Source organism: Pan paniscus, chromosome 5, assembly GCF_029289425.2.
Source record: "Pan paniscus chromosome 5, NHGRI_mPanPan1-v2.0_pri, whole genome shotgun sequence".
Lineage (NCBI taxonomy): Eukaryota > Metazoa > Chordata > Mammalia > Primates > Hominidae > Pan > Pan paniscus.
In genome coordinates, this window is record NC_073254.2 from 91,512,896 (window position 1) to 91,533,495 (window position 20,600).

The following is a 20,600-nucleotide window of genomic DNA, read 5'->3' on the forward strand; positions in this document are numbered from 1 at the left end:
TTCAAGATGTCTTTGGACATCTTTCCTTAAAAGAACCATATTTGATTAGTTAAATAACTCTCAAAATGTTCCAGAGCTTCATTGTACAAATAACTGATTTACAAATTTCTGTATTTTACACATGCACAAATCAGTACTGTTTGCATGAATCCCATCAATTAAGGATTAGTTCCTACTCTTCATATATTTTACATCCTTGAGAAGAAAACTTAGCAAGCCACACAGCTGTGTGTAACCAGATCAAGTATTCTATTGAATGAATGCGATCTAGTTATTGTTCCTTTCATATACGTAATAGATTCCTTTACTCATCTTAGCTGAGTGAAAAATAAGAGGCTGTGTTAGTCTGGACCCAATCAGGAGAGAGTAACCATGCAGTAAGTTGAACACGGAAAGTTTCATATAAAGAATTATTAACTAGAATGGGGATTAGAATACAAGGGGTTGGGCAATAAGAACTGGAAAGAATCGGAAAGAATATATGAATAACAGTGTAAGGAGAGACACTGCTCTCGGTCTGAGAGAGCTCAGGTTGGAGCGAGCCCTCAGGCTGAGAGAGCTCAGGTGCTAGATCCAAACTTTGTTGGGAAGGATCACTTCCCTGGCTCACTGGCTGACAGAGGAGTTGCTGTGGTGTCCTGTGGGCAGAACTTGTTGGCAATCCTCCCTCGAGAGAGCCGGGAAAGCTGTTCACGGGGAGCTAGTTCACAGGAGGAGCTTCATAACAAACCATATAAAGGGACAGTGGGCGAGGAAGCTGAGTGCGCTGACTACCATACCCTGCAGGAACTGAACGCAGGAGATGCCGCACATGCCACAGGAGTTGGAAGCGCTCTGCTACAAATTCACTGCGTGGGAGGGGAGGGTTGCTGGAAAGAGCTACTGGCTGCTGAGTGCTACTGACTACTGTAGACTGCAGAAACTGGACATTGGTGATGCTGTGAGTACCATAAGCACCCAGTGCTGGAACCTGCTGAGTGAGTACCCTGGAACCAGAAAGCAAAATTCTTTTTCTCCTGCAGTGTCTCTCTAGCACCTTCTACTCACAAAGCTTCAGGGCCAGCTGATATATATATTTAAAGGGCCCAGATCCGTTTTTATAGCCGAAAAACCAGGTGAATTTGGACCTGAGAGGCAATAAATAAATAATCAGCACAGAGGTATTGAAAAGCCATATTTTGACACTGGTGCTGTAATACTATCTAAACTGTGCATATCTTTTATTTTCCTTATTTTCTTAAGTTTCCTTTCTTATGAAGATAGTGAGAATAAACATATAATTCCATTCCTCAGGCAGTGAGTGCATCGATGATTCTAAACATCACTTGGCCAGCTGTGGAGGAAGAATTCGTGAGAAGCCGTCTGAGTAGCTTTCAGAAGCAAGCATGAAGTTCCAGACAATTTTAATTTTATATAGTAGTTTTCTTAACAACCCATTTGACGTTATTTATAGTTTAAATTTAGAGAAACTGATTTTCAGAAGGTTTTAATAACCTTTACCATATATTCAACTCAGCTTATGGTAGGGCTAATTATTAGTATATATTAAATTTGGGGACATAAAAACAATGGTTCTTAAACTTCCAAAAATGTTATTTTCATTTTCAAGTATAATATACAAGCATATTTTAAGTGCACAACTTGATGAATTTTCAAAAACTGAACCCACTTGTGTGACTAGTACACAGTTTCATAAATGATTAAGGTGCTAGAAGCTCTTTTCAGAATCCAAAGAAAGTTGAAGCCTCTTGTTCTAAAATAGACACTAACACAAAACAATTAGCTTGAAATTTCAAAATTTCCACAGAATAGCAGGAAAGAATGCCTGTGTTTATTTAATAATAAAAACAAAGTAGATTTTCCCTACGAGAATACAACAGCCTAACTCATTTGGTTTTAGTTTCTTAGTTCAAAGAACAGGAACAAATGCTAATACGGTACTAACCTCATTGATTTTTGAAATCACTAAATAATTTATGTTGAGTTTTACATTTTAATTAGTAATACGTATTAAATAATAAATTGGTACTAATTATATTGCCTTGATTAAAAAGTAATGGATTTTGTTGCCGTTCTTCATAAAAAATATATTAATATATTTTTAGATGAATACAAATTTTTCTCAGAAGATAGTTGAGAAGTTATCTTCATTTTTCTAAACTAGATTTTTGGCTCTTTTTCAATTTCAACTTACAGTTTATTAGTCATATATACTTTGGAAGAAATTAATCACAGGTAGCAACTGTAACCGTCTATAGATTAAATATATAAGAATTTAGGATTATATTCTAAATTCTTCAATATTTGGACCCAATCGGACATTTTCAATTCAAGAAAGCATAGTGTATTAATCATAAACACATTATTGACTGGGAATTATTACTTTGGCCACCAGATGGAGCCAGTATTGTTTCAGAAATGCAATGAATCCTGATACTTTTCACATTTTCCCACTCTAACCCAAACTAAAAGTTTTAAATTTGCTTCTAAATTTCGTCAGGAATTACAGAGCTACTATTATTAATAAAATATATTATTATTATTAAAAGCTATTATCATTATTATCTATAAACAAACACCTAAATTTCCTAAGTGTAAAATGAAGGAACTGTTTTCGGGACCTATTAGATCTCTTCCTAATTTAGAATTCTCTAATACATGCTGAGAATATTTTTGTAGTACCATTTAAATTCCATTATGCTACCTTGATGGCATTCTTTGATATTTTATTATTCACAATCATGGAAGTCATTACCGATATTATAAATGAGAACTTAAAGCATGCATTAGGTAATAAGATGGGGAGAAACAGAGGTGGAATAGAAAAGATTCTTACTGGTATTTATTATGAAAGCCCACTGAATATCTAAACAAAGTTCAAAATGTAGAGCCACCTGGTCCAAGAGAATGTAAATTTGTGTGTCTATTTTCCCAGTCTGAGGCCTCTGCAAGTTCTGAATAACCCAATGTCAATTCTCATCAGAAAGATCTAGGGAGGTAACACTGAAATGTTAAAGTTATTTGCAAAAGTTGGAATGTCTAAACATTATATTCTGTTCAAATTGGATTTTTAAAAATTTAATACTCATGAGAACTTATGATATATTGAAGAAAACCCATGTTCATATATGCATAAATGCATGTATGTATCTCTCTCTCTAATGTTGGTTTCTGCTGTTCCTTTGTTTTCTTTTCCCACGTTTGGTGCATAATAAATACCTATCTTCCAAGAAGTTGATTCATATATGTATATTCTTAATATTTCAACCTCACTCTTTTTGTAGCATACTCTAATGAAATCATCGCTGATACCATATTTGAACATGAAGTTGCTGGTGAAAGGGAAAATTTGAGCTGAGAGAAGAAATAACCTCACAGTAACAGAAAAGAGTTAATACAAAATGAGGCCATGGCAGCATTTTAGGAAGATTGTGTACACGTTGGTGGCCAGGTCGTGACAGAGCTCAGCAACCTTTCAAAGCCAGTAACTCAGGGGAGTGGAATTCACACAATTAGTCTAAGCATGTAGTGTGAGAAATGATTTGACAATATGTGAAAGGCAAGAACAGGATGCTGTAATTGATTTCACCTATAAGAGGGCAGAAGGGAAGTTGTAGGTGAACAATAAGAGAAGTTGAGCTTTTGATGTTATATAAACTTAATGGGCATAGTTCAGAAATGGCATGTGGTCTCTAGGTTACTGTCAGTTACAATCTAAAAATAAGGAATAGTTGCTGTTGCTAGGACTGTACCTAAATAGAACTGTGCTATGATTAGGCTAATGAAATATAAAATCTGTTCTGGGGACTCATTCTCTAAACGTGAAATTAGGGGGTGTGAGAAAGGATGAAAAGGAACAAGGAAGTCAAGCTAATGGCTAAGAATATAGACTCAGAGGTGATATTGTGAGTTCTAATTCCTGTGCTGCCACTTTCAAGGTGGGTGAATTCAGCTTTCTACATCTATGTTTTCTTATCTGGAAAAATGGAATAAAAGTGATATTATTGCAAGCAGTTGTTAAGATTAATTGAGATTATATGTAACAATAGTCCTCAATTTGTGATATATGCTTGGTAATGTAATGATAGTGGTAGTGAATAGTATTAATATCTCCAGACTATTTTTTTTCCAGGAGATACTTGGATGGCACTGAGCAGCAAAGAACACCTCAGAGGAGGCAGTTTATCCTATTTACTTACTGGAGGAAATAGCAAATGGCTAAGATTTGCCAAAGGACTAAGTGCCTCTTACTATGGCAGGAAAAAGTATTCCATTCAGGTAATGAAGTCCCCTGGGGAAATACTAAGAGGAGAAGAGCTGCTACCATCCAGGATATACTTTTTCTAAGTGGCTTGCCTGTGGGCCCACTTTCCTGTTTAGTAGCGGGGGTCCTTCAGAAATGTTGCTCAAGGACTAGGAAGATTGGACAAATGTCCCACCTACTGCATCTCTCTAAATCTTTATAGCTTGGGAAAGTGTCTAATTCTTAACAGAGCATTTCACTGATAAGGAAATTTTACTTACAAAGGAAAAAGAAAGATGCAAATGTAATTATCTACCAGAAATATAGTTCTGCTAAAAGTAGAATTTCTGAAAATTCTTGATTTGTTATGAGGACCTTTGATTGCTCAGAAGGTAGAAGGAGCAATGAAAAGATTAGAAACTTCAGAGTTTGAACAGGTAATGTGCTATGGATAGCAAACAAGTCGATGGCAAAGAATGGGTCAGGGAGGAGTTCTGGCACTTGTGGGACCCCAATTATTCCAGTCATGAAGGAGAAAATGTGAGCCTGATTCATACAGAAGCCCCATAACTACAGTGGGATACAAGCTAATGGCAAATGACTTATTAGGGGTTTATAAATATGGGGTATGTCCATTGGTTTGGAGTCTTGGTCTTTAAAAAAAACCTAAGGAGCAACAATTTATCATGTCATATTGGAAAAACCAAAGTAAACTTATGAACTTTAAAAGGAATATTCTCTCCAGGTCTATATGAAAAGTGGCCAAGAGGAGCAGTGGTGTATTTGCCCACCACTGACATGGGAATCCACATAGCTATGTGCACAGATTTGGTCTCTTATATTATCTTCACAGAGAAATGCCAGCGTTCCTAGGGAAGTAGCCGATTCCATACCTTAGGCAATGGAAAATTCAAAATAAGCAAAGACCATCTTACTATTGCTGGAAAGCAAGAAATCTTTTCAAGGATGTTGGGGGTAGTGCTAAAAAAACAAAAGCGCAGCTTAATGAAGCTCCTTTTGATGAAGTTGTGACAATCCGATTTGAGTTAATGGAAATAAGTATTTTTTAATTCTTGAAAATTTAAGAGATGTCTATTATAAGGGGCACAATAATTCGAAGAGCAAAGAAAATCTGTTTTAATGTTTATTTTTGTTTGAAGTTCTGGGGTACATGTGCAAGATGTGCAGGTTTGTTACATAGGTAAACATGTGCCATGGTGGTTCGCTGCACCTATCAAGCCATCACCCAGGTATTAAGCCCAGCATGGATCAGCTATTTTTACTAATGCTCTCCTATCCCCCATGCCACCGCCTGACAGGTCCCAGTGTGTGTTGCTCCCCTCCCTGTGTCCATGTGATCTCATTGTTCAGCTCCCACCTATAAGTGAGAAGAAATAAAAATTTAATGGTATTTGTTGTACTGTCTTTAATTAGTAGAGAATATTTATATATGAATATCTTGATTTATTATTAAATTTATATTTATAAAGTATAGATATGCATTTCTTTTATTCTGTGTAATTTGGAAGTGAGTGAGTCAAATAGATATGAGAAATGTAGTAACTGGACCAAGAATTTTTGGTACTACTGAGTACATTGAACAACCAGATACAACAGGGTCCCACATTCAGAAGTGTTGGTTCACACAATAATCAAGTAGGAAGAAATCAACACTAGGGGTACTAAGATTGCGAATTAACTAACAAGAGATATAGGAATAAACAACTGAGCAAGCCCTGTGACTTATTTTCTATGAGATGAAACCTCAGTGGTGCCTCTAATAATATGCCATAACAAAACATATGTGAGTTTCTGATAATGTTAGCAGTTCAGGTCTACACAAAATGATGAGATGAGTTATAAAACACTGGGCATGCAAGATTGAAAAGGAAATGCGAAAGAGAACGTGAGATGCTAGGTTGCAAAAATCCTAGGTGAAAAAAATGAAGTTAAAGAGCCTTAGTGAGCTAAAATATAAGATTTAACTATAAAAAGCAAAACAAACAATTCAGAGAGATGACTAGAGCTCACATGTGACTCATTTTGGCAGAAGTAGGCAGATTCTTTGCCCAGCCAAAAAGCAATTGGTTGGTTACCCAAATCCTAGAACCTCAACAAATCTGAGATGTTAATTGGACGAGGAGGAAGCAGGTTCAGTTTCAAAAACATGCTATAATACAAGAAGGCATAAAAACAAAAATGAGAAAAATATAAAATAATGAAGAAATACTGAGAAAAAATAAACTCAGAGTCCAGCTTTTTACAAAATAGGTGTAAGTGTAGCAATACATTTTATACTCACTGGATTTGTACACATTTTATCTCTTGTTTTTAGAATTTAAAAATATTCAAAAGAATTAGTCATAGTAGAATTATAATTATTGTTTAAATAATGGAAGTGACTTTAATTAAGTAAAGCTTTAATCAATGTTTAACTGTTTAAGGAAATTTAATTTTCATAGTTTTGGAAATGCAGTATAAGTTTAATAAATTGGACATTAAATAAAATAAAAGTGATGGTAAGTGCTCTTTTCAAATAACAAAAAGCTCTTCCAGATATTAACTAAGCTAGTCATTAAGTTAAATTAATAAAATCTTTAATTTAAACCAATAATTTGATTCCAACACTGCAGAAATAGGACTACCAGAAACCAAGTAGTGGGCACTGTCATTAGTAACTGGCCTGGTGTTCACAGTGGGGTGGTAGAGTGAGTCAGATTGGGGGTGGAACAAGGAGTGGGACCACAGGTAGAGAAGCTTCGCCCAGTGTTATACTTTCTGCCATTATTGGTAGGAATTGGTGAGAAGTGGTTTGGGAGGGTGGCTTCCTTTTCATAAAAAGAAAAAATTATTTCAAGAATGATTTAGGGAGGATTTCTTCTTTCTCTATCTTTTGGAATAGTTTCAGTAGGATTTCGAAAAATAAAGATATACAAACAGCCAACAAACAAGAAAAACATGCTCAAAGTCACTAATCATCAGGGAAATTCAAATTAAAACCACAATGAGATATTAGGTTGTTGCAAAAGTAATTGTGGTTTTTGCCATTACTTTTAAGGCAAAACCGCAATTACTTTTGCACCAATCTAATACCACCTTACTTCCGCAAGAATGTCCACAATTAAAAAGTCAAAAAACAATAGATGTTGGCATGGATGTGGTGAAAAGTGAACACTTTTACACTGCTAGTAGGAATGTAAATTAGTACAACCACTATGAAAAACAGTATGGACATTTCTTAAAGAAATAAAAGTAGACAAGCCTGATTAACATGAAGAAACCCTGTCTTGACTAAAAATACCAAATTAGCCAGGTGTGGTGGCCGCGCCTGTAATCCCAGCTACTCGGAAGGCTGAGGCAGGAGAATCACTTGAACCCTGGAGGCAGAGGTTGCAATGAGCTGTGATGGCGCCATTGCACTCTAGCCTGGGCAACAAGAGTGAAACTCCATCTCAAAAAAAAATAGTAATAACTAAAAGTAGAACTACCATTTGATCCAGCTACCCCATTACTGGGTATCTATCAAAAAGAAAGGAAGTCATTGTATTAATATAAAAAACATACATGCACACACGTTTATAACAGCACAATTCACAATTACAAATATATGGAAGCAACCTAAGTGCCAATCGACCAATGAATGGATAAAGAAAATATGGTATATATACCCCATGAAATGCTACTCAGCCATAACAAGGAACAAAATGTTTTCTGCAGCAACTTGCATGCAGTCGGAGGCCATTATTCTAAGTGAAGTAACTCAGGAATGGAAAATCAAATATCGTATGTTCTCACTTAAAAGTGGGAGCTAAGCTTGAGGACGCCAAAGTATAAGAATGATATGATCGACTTTGGGGACTCAGTGGGGAAGGTTGAAAGGGGATGGGGGATAAAATACTACATATTGGGTACAGTGTACACTGCTTGAGTGACAAGAGTGCACTAAAATCTCGGAAATCACCACTAAAGACCCATCTATTTAACCAAAACATACCTGTTCCCCAAAAACTATTGAAATGAAAAAATCATTTCAAGCTCCTCCTGAAGATGGGTAATAATAAGGTGGGGCTTGTTCCCTTTTCATGTGTTGGTTCTCATTTATCTGAATGTGAAATATGGTTCTTGTGGGGCTAGAATATATGTAGGTCAGACAGGGGTGAGAGGTGAAGAGGCAAATGCCACGTCCAGCCACTCCTAGGCATTATACAAGGACAAATCTGAGTGACAGGATTTTAAGGCATATTTTTGAAGCTGCCCTGTATTCTGCATGAGCAGCTTTTTGATTCAGATTCTAAATTTAATGCTTGATCTGTCATCCCGACAAACAGCATCATTACTCACTTTTCCGCCTTGGATTGCAAAGATTTTCAGCAGTTTGAATTGAGTAACAAGAAGATTCTTACTATTTGCTGCTCAGAACTAGTCTCAGGAATGTCAATAATTATTTTTCAATATAAGAGGGCTGTGTGGTCAAAAAATTTTGGAAACTACTAGATGAAACACGATTAAAACTATTTTCTTTATTGTAAGACTTTCTTTGGGTGAGGACTCATTTTTAAGGTAGCCACTTGTAAGCCCGGGGCTCCGCAGAACGTATTTTGGAAATTGCAGCTACTTCCGGTTTCCTCCCCATTCCCAGTGCTCTGAAGTCTGGTTGGGGGCAAAGAGTGGATCAGTAAACAAAGAGTAACAAACAAGCAAAAAAGAGCCAAAGATAAACATGATCTATTATTTGCATGATAGTGAATAACAGACAAAGCAAAACAAAACAAAACAACCTCCTCTCCTCTCCGCTAGACAAGCAAACAAATGGAAACAACAAAAACATGATCTAAGGTAACAGAGACATATGGCTTCACAAGGGTCTTTGTTGCTTATGAAACATATGCAGACACTGGGTTCTAGACCCTGCCTGCCCAGCTAAACTAATATTGCCTTAAAGGATTATGTTGAGGGCTAAATGAGATTATACAATGTGAAATGTTGAGTATAGTGCCTGTTACATGGTAGATGATGTTCAAGAGATGGTAGCTGTTCTTGTAATTTTAATATAATCACATTACATTAAAATGTTCTTTTTTGATATAATAAATGCCTTTGAAAAAATAAAATTTCTTCAAATATTTACACTATGAGTACAACCAGTGTCTCTAAATCTAGTTTACTGAAATTAAAGTAATACTGTTGATAAATTTCCCAAAATGTCTAGGTAAGTCTCAGTTTTAGATGTGTGCCTTAATTTGATTAAAGAAAAACTCCTAGCAGAGCCAGGATATGTTTAAGAGAGACTGTTCACTAAAAGGGTTCAAATTTCAGGGAAAACTCTGCAGCACAGGCATAGGCTCCACTGGCTCAGACTCTTCCAACTACTGGGGATTGATTGATCTCTCAGGGTTGTACTGAGAATATGGGAGCTCAGAAAGACTCAAGTACAAAACTGGACTAACAGTGCATTTACAATAAAAACAATAACTGCTGAGTGGACTAGGTTCCTAGATTCTTGTGTTTTCTGGCTGGTGTAGCCTTTCTCTGAAGTCAACATGAGAGAAGGCTAAATCGTATTCTGAAGTTGGCTTGATAAGTGAGTCACAGAAGGGAAGTGGCTTATAATGACAACTTGTTTGGTGTCTACTATGTGCCAGATGCTCTGCAAACAGTATCTCATTTAATAGCTTCACAAACATTCTGTGTGTTTGGTACCATTTGAGCCCCATTTTACCATGGAGAAAACTGAGAGATAAAGTAAACTACCATTGAAGACATGGCTAGTAAGGCCTGAAACTTTTCAGGCCAAAAGCCTTGGTGATGTTCTTGACAGCTGTCTCTCTAACATTCCACATCCAATCTTTCAAGAAATCATATTTTTCTCTCCTTTCGAAATATATCCAGAATGACTTCCTACCACTTTCATTACCACCACCCCAGACCCTGCCACTGTCATCTCACACTTGAATTACTGCAGGCATCCTTACAATGGCATACAGTAACCTCTTCTTTTGATTGTATCTCTTGCTACTTTTCCATGTCTTCACTCAACTCCTGTCACCTGGCCTTCTTGAAATTCCTCAAAAGTACCAGCAATGTTCCTATCTTTGAGGCAGTTGCTATAGCTATTCCCTGCATAGAGTGTTATCCCTCAGATAGCCACTTGCAGACTTCCTTGCCACCTTCAGATCATTTCTCAAATATCGCTTTTCAACAAAATCTCCTTGATCATTGAAATTAATTATATCCTGTTTCTTGTTTTCATTTTTGTAGTACTTATTTGGTTTCTGAAATACTATATGATTTACCTGTTATGCTTAATGCTTATTGTCATCTGTTACATAGAGTAGGGGGCTCTCTTTTTTGCTCACTGACATACCTTGAGTGTCTAGAAAAGGTATTTGGCACGTAGTAGGTGCTAAGGAAATATTCGTATGGTGGATGAAAGACTTACCTGATTGCAAAGCCCATGATCCTTCTGCTGTATGGCCATCATCTCAATGAAAGAGAACCAACCAGTCAGATATTCTGTTCAAAGATCCTCTTATCCAGAGACTTCTTAGATGAATAATACCAAAGTTTTTATTTCTAATTTTGCTTCCATAGCAGATCAGTACCTTTCTGACAAAATTTTCATTTATATAAAGAAAAATCTTTTAATATATAACAGCCAATCCTGGCATACCTGAAGCTAGTATCTTTAAGGTGATTTTGTGTATCTATGTTTCCTGTTGAGAATCATCTCAGGTCCTAGTTTTTGAGCAGGGGCATGTTGCACAACACACTGAAACTGCCAATTAAATTGCTGATATCCTAGTACCCATAAGCCATTGAAATGTACCAAATTTACAACGTTGTATTCAAAGTAAAGTTTACCAGCACCTAGGAAGAGCATTAATTTTTTTTTGATCAAAACTTTTGTCCAGGTTTTTGGGTTGCTATGTTTGGTTATAATGCACAGTGGTGACAGTTTTCTTTGCATATTTTGAACAGATGAGAAAATTAAGGTACCATTAAGAAAAGTAAAACTAAGAGGGCAGTGAGAAAGAAAATGATATTTGAATTCCCAGCTGTGGCTGTGGCAAACAAAACAACAACAACAACAACAAATTAGCCTCTTTTCGTGGACTTTCCAATTAATTACATGAGCCAAATAAATCCCTCCCCAGCAAACTCCCCCACCATCCCACTGTTTAACAAAACTGGTTTAATTTGGGATTTCTTTCTCTTGCAACTGAAAAGTCCTGACTAATAAAACAAGGTTCCACAGTAGAATCACCTCAGTGTCCTGCATCTCATTCAATTACACATAGAATTCGTGTATAAAATAATGACGTGATGCCCTGAAATAATAATCAAAAATCAATATTAATCAATTATGTTTTAGTTTCTTCTTTTGCCCCTTATCTTCTTCCCTCTTCTCTTTGCTTCCCATTTTTCCTACTCTGTTAGCCCCTGTCTTTATTCCAAAAGGTTTTAAACTGGCTGCATCCCCTACATAAAAAGAAAGAAAAGTGGATATTACAAGCAGATATTTGTGTCAATGGTTATAACAACACATTTTCTGATTATTCTTCAGCTATCAAGAAATTAAATAAACCAGTATTCTCATTCCCCAAATGCCCTGTTACCTGGCTAACAAATTTTCCTAGCAAGTAAAGAGTCATTCCATCATTCCATAAGGTTTTTTTTTTTTTTTTTTTTTTGCACTTTGCCACTTACTAGTTGTGTTACCTGTTTAAATTATTTAACCTTCTGAAACTTGGTTTTCTTATCCCTAAATGAGAATTATGAAATCTGCCTGGAATGCTCCCAAAGTGTAATAATGTAATAAGACAGTAGATACTGGTCTGAAGTAGATGCTTAATAAATGGCAGTTATTTTTACATTATCTCTATGACATTACTTTTGCCCACTATTTTTAGAATCAGGAAGGAGAATGACATAAAGGTGTTCTTACTCAGTCTTTAAGAATAGCTAAGGAAATAGGACATTGCTAAGTAAGCAAGAAAACTCCTGTTCCTATTTCGTGCTTACACTTGCAACAATGTAAAAAAGCTAAAAATTAAGTTTATTTTATGGTAACCTCCCAATTTTCTATCCCTGTACCAATGATTTCCTATGTTTCTCTTATTTTAAAGATTTGATCTGAAAGATAAAACCAGTGAGGTGTATCGGCAGAAGTGACAAAGTCCTAAGGGAAAGAATGTTCTTTACTCCCATGCAGATTCAGCATCCCATTTCTATAACAGAGCAAACCGAGCTTTACTGGGTTAGCTCCACATTTGACTGCAGACACTGTCCCTTAAGCTAGATTTTTACCAACCACAATAATGGCATCTATTTCTCTTGCATCATTTCCATTCAACAAATATACATATTTTCAATGGCCTAAAACTCCAAGTACGCAAAGCATGCAGCCAGGAAGGGTGAAAGAATGCTGAAAGAAGATTGTGAAGCAAACATGGCATGACTTTGTTTTATCAGTTTTTCTTAGGCAGTTTCTTTTGGATTTTTTTTTTCTTCTTCCAGTGACTGATTAAATGTTCATGTCTATAGCAATGAGGACCCTTAAAATTAACTGAATATCTTAAAGTACAGAGTTTTTCATAACCATGCAATATGTCTTGAATTAATCTTTTATTTTTCTCATAATAGGTATCAGTACAAAAATAATGTCTTACATTTGCACAGTGCTCAGAGATTTACAAAATGCCTTCATACACTTTATCTCATTTTATCCTTCTAATAAAATAATAATGGAGGCAGAGTTTGCCTGCATCTGTCTCTCCGTTTTAAAGTTGTAAAATTTGAGGTTTAATGTGTGTAAATATTTGGCCAAAGGTCACAAAGTGTGTAAGTGACATATTTGGTATCGATTTCTGGGCCTAAGTGCAGCACCATTTTTTGCTATAGCATATTTCAAGGGTTTTTTGTTTGTTTGTTTGTTTTTCTCGTTTACTTATTTTATCTATTTTAACACACTAAACTGAATATCTTCTTTGTGCTAGTAAAGTCTTGTTTTTCAGATGAATTCAGAACTCCTTTGTTTTCATTTGAAGGAAGAAGTCCATTTACTTTCCTACCAAATCAAGCTCCTGTAAGATACTGATTTGCCTCATCATCTTTTAGTAAGCTGAAAGTGGTTATTTTGGAAGTATCAATAGCTAGCTTACAGCATACTTACTCCACTTCCTTACCTACTAAAATCTTCATTTAGTTGTACGTAGTGGGGGCACAAGACTGTGAAGCAAATTCTGCACATTCTTGGGACATGTGTTTTAGAGTAGCTGTGAATAAATGGGAAAATCTCATAAAAGTTTTCTTGTCCTAAATTATTGAAGATTGATAAAGTGAGAGAGAGAGAGAGAGAGAGAACTTCCATGTATGCATTACCTCTTTATCCATGTTTTCTTTTTTTCTTCCTTAATTGGGTAGTGATAAAAACTGGATGATGATATACTATGCTGAAATAGAATGTCTGGAAAGATTTGTCTGGACTAAGGATGCTGAACTGAAAATAAGAGAAGTGCTAATATTTCTTATAATCCAGGTTTTGCGCAATACTTCCCTCTATGCACCTGGTTCCCCTCCTTATTCCCCCACCCTTTTTTTCAATAATGGACCTTCTTTTCTTTGTTTGATATCTAAATGGTCTCTCTCTCTCTCTCTTTCTCTCTCTAGCAACAGCATATCATTAGTTTTACTCAAGAGTAAATTCAGCCTTCTATTCTTTCAGACCTAATGGTCCAAGGAGTCAACAAACTCATCTGGAACAAGTGCTGGATATTCCAGTACATCTCAGCTCAGCTGAGTGTTCTTGCTCTGGCTCTGTTATTGTTAACAGGGTTAATGTGGAAGTCATAAGTATCAAAAAACAAATGAAAATGCAAGAGCAGCATGAGACTCAGTGAGATGATTAAACTTTTGTATAATTGAAATTTCAGAAATGGGGAAGAGAGAGGATGAGGCAGAAGGAATATCTATGGACATAACTATGTTAAATTCTCCAAAGTAAAGATTCAGGAAGTGCAAGTGCTACCAAATTTAAGCAAATTCATGTTGTATTAAAATGGCTAAAAATCAAAGACAATGCTAAGGAAAATAAGGCATTAAGGAACCACTGGTAAGAAACAGAACTGACCTCTATCACAGAAAATTCCCCATTCCCAGAGTTGTGGGCCTTGACAACAAGTGCCTGGCAGGATTGCGTAATTGTTATAAATCGGTGACTGCTATGATGCCTCTGTTGCTCTCTCTTTGGAATGTGAGAGTCTGATTGAAGTTATCATCTCCCCGTCTCACCAATGTATTTTGGATGTGTGGCATGAAAATAACTACTTAGTTCACAGATCCATGGCTTAAGAAGAGCTTCTCTCAAAATGCTGCCCTTGAGAAATTTCACCTAAGAAGCCTCATTTGCATCAGGACCTCATGCAGATGACTATAGCCTGGACTTCAAGCCCGATGCAGTGAGTGGATGAAATTTTGGGGGTCTTCAGAGGTGGTGAGTAAATCTGGTGTGTGGAAGAGATGTGAATCCATGGGGCCAACAGAAAGACTAGGGTAGATTTTTACAATAATGCCCCCAGTGAATCAAGCCTCCCAGTATCCAGGTGGCATAAAAAGTAGGTATCTTAGTTAGCTAGGGCTACCATAAAAATATATTTTAATGTAGATGCCTTAAACAACATACATTTATTTTCTTACAGTTCTGGAGGCTGGAAATCTGAGACCAGGATGATATAGCATGGTTCTGGTGAAGGCTTGCTTCCCGGCTTGCAGATACGTACTTACTCTCTCTGTCCTCACATGGTAGAGAGATAAAAAGAGAGAGCAAGCTCTCTGGCATCTCTTCTTGTTAGGATACCGATCCCATCATGAGGGCACTGCTCTCATGGCCTCATCTGACCCCAACTATCTCCCAAAGGCTCTGTCTCTAAATACCATCCATTAGGGACTTCAACACATGAATTTGAGGGAAACAGCACTCAGTCCACAGCAGTGGGGGAAGAACAAAAAACAAGGAATCAATGCAACACATAGAAAATAGTTATAAAGACAATAGATATTAATCCTTTATATCAATAATCACTTTAAATGTGAGAAGTCTAAATATATCAACTAAAAGACAAAGATTGTCAGAATGGATTAAAAAAAAAGACCCAAGTAAATGTTGGCTGCAAGGAATGAATCTTATGTTAAATATAAAACTCAGATAAGTTAAAAGTAAAGGAATGGAGGAATAAATACGATCCTGACACTCATCAAAAGAAAGCTGGAAGAGCCACATTAATATCACACAAAGTGAATTTCAGAACAAGAAAGATTATTAGGGATATAGAGGAGCATTACATAATGATACAGGAGTCCATTCTCTAAGAAGATATAACAACGCTAAACTTTCATGAACCTGAGAACAGACTGACAAAATACATGAGGCAAAAACTAATAAAACTGAAATGAGAAAGAAAATATTCCACCATGATAGTTGGTAATAGATCTCTAGAAGTACACATAAACTAACAAAGTGATTTTCACTTGAGAGAGGAACTGTTAATCTGGGGATAAAGACAGGAGAGTGACTTACTTTTTATTTTATGTCATTTTTTAACCTTTTCACTTCTGTATCCTTTACATCTACTTGTATTAAAAATGAATACATAAAAAAGAAGGAAAAAGTCTTTGGAATGAGACTTGAATTCAAATAACAATTCTGCCACATAATTAGTGCCTCAGTTTTCTTATCTGTGGAATATGAACTAGAGTATCACTCTTCCAAAATTGTTGTGATGATTGAGGTAGATATGTATGTCCAATGTGGATGACAGTGCCAGACCCTTGATAAGCTCTTGATAACTACTACTTTTATCTTAGGTATGATTCACATAAAATTTAACTGTGGTTGAGCAGCAAAGTTCTCTCCTAATTATTTTTTAGTGCCCTAGGTTCTCTCAATTGTATTGTGTATGTTAATTCTGTAACCTTCTGCCACTCAAGTTGGATGATTCATATGCACAGAACTCAGGAATTTGTTCTCATGTCACCAACTGACACCAGTGCATTAGACACCAGAGCACGAATTATTTGTGTCATCTTAATTGTGTCATTTTAATTGACACATACTAATTACACATATTTATGGGGCACAATGTGATGTTTCAATACATGTATACATTGGTAAATGATCAAATTAGGGTAATTAACATATCCATCATCTCAAACATTTACCATTTGTTTGTGGTGAGAACATTGAAAATCCTCTCTATTCTGTTTCATTGGTTTATGTTTCTGTTTTTATGCCAGTATTATGCATCTTTGGTTACAACAGCTTTGTAGTATATTTTGAAGTCAGGTAGTACGACGCCTCCAGTTTTGTTATTTTACTCAAGATGCCTTTGGCTATTTGGGGTCTTTTGTGATTCCATATGAATTTTAGAATTTTTTTCCTATTTCTGTGAAGAATGTCATTGATATTTTGATAGGCATTGCACAGAACCTATAGATTGCTTTAAGTAGTATGACATTTTAAAAACATTAATTTTTCCAATCCATGAACATGGGATATTTTTCTATTTATGTGTCCTCCTAAATTTCTTTCATCAGTGTTTTCTGGTTTTCATTATAAAGATCTTTTACCTTCTTGGTTAAATATATTCCTGGGTTTTTTTTGTAGTTATTGTAAATGAGATTGTTTCTTGATTTCATTTTCAGATACTTTGCTATTGGTGTATACAAATGCTACTGATTTTTATAGGTTGATTTTGTATTATGCAGTTTTACTGAATTCATGTATGGGTTCTAATAGCTTTTGGTGGAGTTGTTAGAGTTTTCTATATATAAAATCGTGTAATCTGCAAACAGAGACAATTTGACTTCTTCTTTTCCCATTTATTTATCTATCCTGCCTAGTTGCTCTGGCTAAGACTTCCAGTACTATGTTGAATAGAAGTGGTGAAAGTGGTTGTCCTTGTTTTATTCCAGATCTCAGAGGAAAAGCTCTTAGCTTTTTCTCATTCAGTATGATGTTATCTGTGAGTCTGTCATATATGGCCTTTATTGCATTGGGATACATACTTTCTATACCTCATTTGTTGAGAGTTTTTTTTTTAATCATGAACAGATGTTGAATTTTGTCAATTTTTTTCACCATCTATGGAAATGATCATAGGGTTTTTGTCCTTCTTTCTGTTAATGTGATGTATAACATTATTGATTTGCATATGTTGAACAAGTCTTGCATCCCTTGGATGAATCCCACTTGATCATAGTGAATGATCTTTTTGATATTCTATTGAATTCAATTTGCTAGTATTTTGTTGAGGATTTTTGCTTGTATGTTCATCAGGAAACTCTATAGTTTTTTTTTTATTGTATCCTTGTCTGGTTTTGGTATGAGGGTAATACTGACCTCACAGAATAAGTCTGAAAGTATTCTCTCCAATTTTCTAGCATAGTTTGAGAATAATTTGTATTAGGTTTTCTTTAAATATTAGGTAGAATTCAGCAGTGAAGCTGTCAGGTCCCAGGCTTTTTGTTGATGAGAGATTTTTTTTACTGCTTCTATTTCCTCATCATTATTGGTCTGTTTAGATTTCTTTCTCTTCATAATCCAATCTAGGTAAATTGTATGTGTCTAGGAATTTATATATTTCGTCTGGTTATTCAGTTTGTTGACATATAATTATTCAAGTCTGATTTTATTTGTGTCTTTCCTCTTTTTTTTTTTTTTTTTTGGTTTAGCTAATTAATTGTTCTTTTTTGTTTTTTTTTGTCATTTTAGATAGAGTCTCACTCTGTCACCCAGGCTGGAGTACAGTGGCATGATGTCTGCTCACTGCAACCTCTGCTTGCCGGGTTCAAGTGATGCTTGTGTCTCAGACACCTGAGTAGCTGGGACTGCAGGCGTGCACCACCACGCCTCACTAATTTTTGTATTTTTAGTAAAGACGGGGTTTCACCATGTTGGCCAGGCTGGTCTCGAACTCCTGACCTCAATTGATCCGGCTGCCTCAGCCTCCCAAAGTGCTGGGATTATAGGCGTGAGCCACCGTAACTGGTCAAGAATTGTTCATTTTGTTTATCTTTTCTAAAAAACGGAGTCTTTGTTAATATTTTGTATTGTTTTTCTAGTGTCTATTTCATTTATTTCTGCTCTGGTCTTTATTATTTTCTTTCTTCTCCTATTTTTTTTGGTTTAGTTTGTTCTTATTTTTGTCCAGTTTCTTGAGTTACAACATTAAGTCGTTTATTAGAGATTTTTTTTAATGAAGCTGTTTATTGGTGTAAACTCCCTTTTATAACAGTTTCTGCTATATCCCATAGGTTTTAGTATGTTATTTTTTCCGTTTTCTTTTTTCTCAAGAAAATATTAAATTCACCTTCTAATTTCTTCTTTGATCCATTGTTTATTTAGGAGCTTGTTTTTAAATTTCCATGTATTTGCAAAGTTTGTGAAGTTTCTCCTGTTATTGTTTCTATTTTTATATCATTTTGGTCAGAAAATATACTTGATATGATCTCTATTTCCTTAAATTTGTTAGACTTGTTTTGTAGCCTAACATATTTATCCTGGAGAATATTCCATTTGCAGTTGAGAAGAATGTGTATTCCACAGTTATTTCATGGAATGTTCTGTAAATGTCTGTTAGATTCATTTGGTCTGAAGAGCAGTCAAAATCCAATGTTTCTATGTTGATTTTCTGCCTGGATGATCTGTCCATTATTGAAAATGGGGTGTTGACATCCGCTATTTTTTTCCCCACTTTCCCCCGAACACATATTGCAAGTATCACAGAAAATTGTAACAACACATGCGACACAGGCTGGTTTTCAACACATAGTGAGCCCAAGCATGAAGGGTGAGTACTGAAGATCTACAGAGGTCAGACTGGGAGCCCTGACACAGGAAGTTTGAATATCCCAAAACAGCTTTTTCCTCCCACAGTCCAGACTCATCACTTCTTGCTAATCTAAGGTGGCTTATCCACACACAGAAATATAGGCTGCTCCATATATGTTAATAATTGCTCAGCTGTGTTTCACGAGGGATCTCCACAAGCCAAGCCCCAGCTCAAATTCCGTACAGGAAGTTCCTGTTTCTGTCAAAGAACTCTCGCCTCCTCACTACTTTGCTGCTGAAGCGACCCGGCTCCCCTGCCTTCAACTTCTCCAGCTTCTGAACACTTGGCAGCCTACCATCGTCAGTTCTTCTGGTGCTCTCAGAAGCACTGGAGTACTTCTGCAGCTCTCTCTGATGACCTAGGGCTGCAGCAAGAGGCACATATAGCTCTCCTTCTCCAGATTCTGGCTTCCGTTATTCCTTCCCTTCCATCTCCTTCGTACATTTGTCCTGTGAGTGTTTGACTCTATCACTTTCAAAGCTATGGTGTGATTCGGGTCTTTGGATGAGGCTTCATGCCCTGGCATAAGCAAAGAGCCTGAGACAGAGTGGCCTGCAGGGAGTAGCTTTGAGGTATTTCCAGAGCCCTGGAGCTGCTGGAGCAAGTGGGCAACCCCAGTTTTCTTAAGGACTTTTTGATCCTGCTTCAGTTTCAGCTCCAATGTGGGTACAAACTTGCTTTTTAAAACTCTTGAGATCACATCAGTGCTGACATCAAAGCCTTCAGTCAACCTGGGAACTGACCAGGACTCTGCAAATTCCTTGTGTAAATACTGGATCTACTCCATGGGTTCCCATGTCAGGGTTCTGGGCAGAGCACCAGGTGTCTCCATTTGCCTCCAAATTTTCTGGAATCGGATTGCTTTTTTCTGTCATTGCAGGGTGCTAGGGGAGAGAGCCAATGGCAGAAGCCATGTATGGAAGCAGGATGGATGTTTGAAGAGCCTCAGGCTAAATCATGGGGCACCTAGCCCTCTTCTCTTGATAGCAAGGGCAATCGGTCCGTATCTGCCAGCTTGGAGCTGCTCTGTAAACCCAGAAACCTAACACTTAGAATAATAACTGCCTGTAAGCATGCCGAACTCTCTAAACTGGTGATGAAGTATGTCACTAGTGAAGGGACTAGTGGTCCCAGGGGAGCTGGACACCTGACACTGTGCTCTGGACATTGGGTAAGAAGAAACAAGGGCCCCTGTGCAGGTAGCAGCAGGACACCTGGAACCAAGGGGGTGTGGCCTGGGGTGCCAGGGCATGAGGCCCTGCTTCAAGCTGAGGGCCCAGGGAGGAGCTGGTATCTCTCCACCTCCTTTAGCTTCCATTCCTCTGGCTCCTAGTCAGAATTGCATTCCAGCTCCCAGATGATAGGGCCTGGGCCTGCCACCCGCTAGATCATGAACCCACAGTGAGGAATGGCAACACAGACATTCAAGTCCACCTAGAGACTCAGAGTAACCACCATGTCAATGCATA

At 36.8% G+C, this 20,600-nt stretch overlaps 1 pseudogene; it reads right to left on the reverse strand.

Annotated features, from left to right (window-relative positions):
- Nucleotides 1-2,965: 2,965 nt before the first annotated feature.
- On the reverse strand, nucleotides 2,966-20,589 carry LOC100991682 (neugrin-like; annotated as a pseudogene).
- Between the last annotated feature and the right edge of the window lie 11 nt (nucleotides 20,590-20,600).